This window comes from Pteropus vampyrus, unplaced genomic scaffold (genome assembly GCF_000151845.1).
Source record: "Pteropus vampyrus isolate Shadow unplaced genomic scaffold, Pvam_2.0 Scaffold86, whole genome shotgun sequence".
Taxonomy (NCBI): Eukaryota; Metazoa; Chordata; class Mammalia; order Chiroptera; family Pteropodidae; genus Pteropus; species Pteropus vampyrus.
This window is the reverse complement of record NW_011888867.1, coordinates 5,327,669-5,332,487: the sequence shown is the minus strand read 5'-3', so window position 1 is coordinate 5,332,487 and position 4,819 is coordinate 5,327,669.

Below are 4,819 nucleotides of genomic sequence, written 5' to 3'. Positions count from 1 at the left end.
CAAGGGGAATTGAAAAGACGAGAACAATAAGTTTATGATTATTTGGAGTGGGACCTACTATAATTTGCCGATAAGACTGTATGAGGGGAAGGAGGAGTCAAGGAAGTTGCCGAGGTTTTGGCTTGGGCAACTGGACGGCTAGCGATGCTGTTTGCTGTGGGGGGTTTGGGGAGGAAGGGGCAGCTTGGTGGAAGCAAAGTGTCTATTAGGCAGCCCAGTACGAATGTCAGGCAGCTGGACACATAGTGGAACTCAGGGGAGAGATTTTGGCCACAGATATGTACTTGGCAGTCAGCGTATATACACGCTCTTTAGAGCCGTGGGACTGTCTGAGGGCCCCTAGGGAAGGAGGGTTAACGGAGCAGAGGACTCAGCTCTGAGCCCTGCAGCTCTACACTTTTTAAAGGTCATCGGAGGAGGCAGCTAACGACCCTGAGAAAGAGCTTCCAGTGAGGCAAGAGGAAAACTTAGAGGAGTGTGGTCTCATGGAAGCCGATTAGGGAAAAATGTTTCAAAGACACAGAAGCACTCCACTGAATGCTCATGAGAAGACGAATAAATATTGAAGCCAGAAATGGAACTGGTCTTGGCCAAATGGAGGTTGTTGGTGACCCTGACGAAAGAATTTTCTCAGAATGGTACAGACAGGCTGGGCTGGATTGAGGAGTAAGCGAAGGAGTGAGAATAATAAACAAAGCTAACTCTTTTGAGTGTTTTGCTGTCAAGGGAAGCAATGAATGGGAGGCATAGCCCGAAGGCGATGTAGGGTTAGGGTAGGGATTTAGAGTAGATATGTGTCCAGCAGGGAAGGAGAAAATGATGCTGCAGAGGAAAGGGAATAAGACCTGGACCGAAGTCCTTAAGAAGGTAGGAGGAGCAGGAATCCAGAGTCTAGAGGAAGGGCTGGCTTTTAATGGCAGTAGAGAAAACAGAGTATATTTACAGATGTAGGGCTGTTTTGTAGAACCGAAGGAAGATAAATTTTGATCCAGTGAACTCTCTATGTTCTGGCTTGAATAGAACCTATCCTAAAAGATTATAAATTCTACTAAGGAACAAAAAGAACAAACTAATCAAAAACAGACTCACAAATATAGTGGACAATTTGGTGACAGACAGAGGGGAGAGGGGTTGAGAGGCTGGGAGAATGGGGTGAAGGGTTAAAGGAGTACAAATTAGTAGTTGATAGTTGGGCACGGGGAGCATGGTGGAGGGAATGCAGTTAGTATTAATATGATGGCTAAGTGGAGGGCCAGGGAGGGAGAGAGCAATTGTGGGGATCATTTTATGAACATTATAGATGTCTAACCAATGTACTGTATACTTGAAACTATTTTAAATAAATAAATTTATTTAAAAAAAAAGATTATAAGTTCTAGAATTCACTTTACTGTCTTTTAGTTGATGAGGAAGTGATTTTTTAAAAAATTTGAGTAAAAAAAAGTCACACACTTCTTCCCTTTTGTACAATAATAAAATCTGCCCAAGTATACTTTATTTTCAGTCTCACATTTTAATTTGTTCTATGTTCTCCCCCTTTATCTGTTACTAGTATTAACAAGTATTTTTGCTCACAGCCAAGTAATTCTAAGAATTAATTTGTCCTGGGCCCTGATGCTTGGTAGTCCCCAAGGGAGGCAGATTATTTTGCATGGTCCAAAGCAGGTAATGTAATGCTCAAATGGAAGAGACCAGCAAAACAATGATAACATGAGCTAAGCGTCATGAACACCTCCAAGACACTATTATTTATGATCTTGTGGGAAAACTTCCTCTAATGGAAGTGGTAGAAACTCCAGCACTTAGGTTCAAACACATCTGTAAAGGGCACTAGAGGGTATTAGAGGGATTCATTGTAAGAGATCCTGAGAAGTGCAGCTTATGATCAAAGAGACCTCATTTCTAATTTTTGTGATTTTACAAAATTACGTTATATTTGCAAAAAGCGTAGTTTAGAATTTAAGAAAAAGAAATGGAGTGGAGTTCCATGTAAATGGTAAAGACATCCATGTATCTCTTAGTTTTAAAATAGTGAGACAGCTTCAAAAATCAACTCTATGTCAGAAAACCCAAATGTCATAAATCACAAAAGGTTAATGCTAGATAAGACATGGAATTTATGGTGAATAAAATACTGTGGCATAATCTTCACTATTCAGCAAATGAATATACAATCAGTTCTTTATCTTACACTTTTTGAATCATCACTGGGAGGTAGATATTGTATCCTATAATACATAGACAGAGATATTTGTATGATAGGGAAAAAATTCAGGAGTGGTATTAGTTTCGGAGGTAATTAGGATTAGATGAGATCACGGGGTGGAGCATTTATGAATGAGATTAGCACCCTTATTAGAGGTACAGGAGAGCTTGCTTCCAATCTCTGTCCTCAGTCATGTGTGAATGAGAAGTCACACTTCTGCTCTCAGTCGCAAAGAGGAGAAGCTGGAAGTCTGTAACCTGGAAGAGGGTGCTCACCAGACCAGACCAGGCTGGCACCCTGATCTTGGATTTCCAGCCTCCAGAACTGAGAAATAGATTTATTTTGTTTATAAGCCACCCAGTCTATGGCATTCTATTATAGCAGCTCAAACGGACAAAGAAAAATATTAAATAATTAAATATGCCTTGTAAAAGTGAATCTACTCCATCAGAAGCACAAGTGACAAAAGAAAAATAAACAAAACTACATCAAAATAAAAAAAAAATATTGTGCTGCTAATGATACCATCAAGAAAGTGAAAAGACAACTCACAGAATAGGTAAAAATATTTGCAAATTATATATCTGATAAGAGACTCATATCCAGAACATATAAAGAACTCTTACAACTCAACAGTAAAAGGATAAATAATTCAATTAAAAATAAACAAAGGACTTGAATAGATATTTGTCTAAAGATATACAAATGGCTAATAAACACATGAAAAGATGTTCAACATCAGTAGTCCTTAGAGAAATGAAAAACAAAACCACAGTGAGATACCACTTCACATCTGTTCATGTGGCTATAATTAAAAAAGACAAACAATAACAAGTGCTGGTGAGGATGTGAAAAAATTGGAACCTTTATACATTGCAGGTGGGAATGTAAAATGATGCAGCTGCTTTGGAAAACAGATTGTCATGTTGCTCAAAGAGTTAAACATATAACTTAGTAATTCTCCTTCTAGGTATATACTCAAGAGAACTTAAACCGCATGTCCACACAAAAACTTGTACATAATTATTTACAGCAGCATTATTCATAATAGCCAAAAGATGGAAACAACCCAAATGTCCATTAACTGATGAATGGGTAAACAAGATGTGATATATCCATACAGTGGGATTATTTGGCTTTGTATGGAAATGAAGTACTGACAAATGCTGCAACATGGGTAAGTGAAAGCAGCTAGACACAAAAGGTCATTTAGCGTGGGATTCCACTGATGCGAAATGTCCAGAATAGGTAAATCCACAGAGACGGAAAGTAGATTAGTGGCTGTCCAGAGGGAGGGGAGGGGAGAGGAGGATGGGGAGCGACTGTTAATAGTTTTGCAGTTTATTTCAAGGGTGACAAAAATGTTCTGGAGTAAGTGATGAACAACTTTGGGAATACACTGACCATTGTAGGCTTTAAATAGGTAAATTGTATGGTATGCGAATTATATGGCAGTAATGATGTTTAACAAGAGAAGTGAATATATGAACATCAGTGTCACCAGGAGTCCAAATTCAGGCTTACACAGGATTCCTTTCCTGGAGAGCAGATAATATGCAAAGCCAGCAGTGGTCTAATTTTACTTACAAATTCCCTACATATCTAGCTGTCAGGTTACTATTTTCAGCAAGTACCAAAAAAAAAAAAAAAAAAAATCTCTTTTAATTCTGGAACGTAATCTTTAAGATTATGGTTCAGTAAACCATCCAAAACAGTATATTCTTTGTATGTAGCAAAGTCAGGAATTATATGATACTTTTATGCTGACTTTTAATTTGTATATTTGTATTTGTCAGAGAACAGATTGGTCATTGTGGGTGGCTGGGTGGGGGAGTGACATGGGTGAAGGTGGTCAAAAGTACGAACTTCCAGTTGTAAGATAAGTCCTGAGGATGTAATGTACAATATGGGGACTATACCTAACCACACTGTATTGAATATTTGAAAGTTGCTGAGAATAATTTTGTTCTCAGCAGAAGAAATTGTAACCACGTGTAATGTTTGGTAAACTTACGTGGTAATCATTTCATAATATCATATACGAATATCAAGTCACTATGTTGTACACCTAAAACTAAAATGTCAGTTATTTCTCGATCAAAAAAATTTGTACTTGTCTAGGTGAGGTTATTTTTTCAATGACTCCAAAACTCTTCCCTGTATATGTGTACCCACTTTAGTTTTCTGGGCCTCATGCATTGTCATAGATTCACCATCACTTAGGAACACACTTTTTAAAGTGACCCTTATCAGAAACTCTAAAAGACCAAAGTAAAATGAAAATAAGTTCTATTTGTGTTACTTTACTTCCAAATGGGCTTTCTTTGCGGGGGTGGGAGTGTAGAGGTTTTTCAGAACGTGAACCGTCAGTATGTTAGAGAATGCTCGCCCCAGAAAGGAGTCGTTTTCCGTTCCTTTTACTTCATTTCGGCGGCATCGTGGAGAGTCGAGCCATTCGTGAGTCACTAAAAAGCAAGGGCCTGGGAACAACGGAGGCCCTGCGGAGCCGGGTCGCGGACGGATATCCCCTTTTGGCCCACCAGCCGGCGCCAGGCGGTGCCTCGAGGACTCAGCGCTCACACGGCGGCCCTGCCCTCCCATGAGCCTACCTGC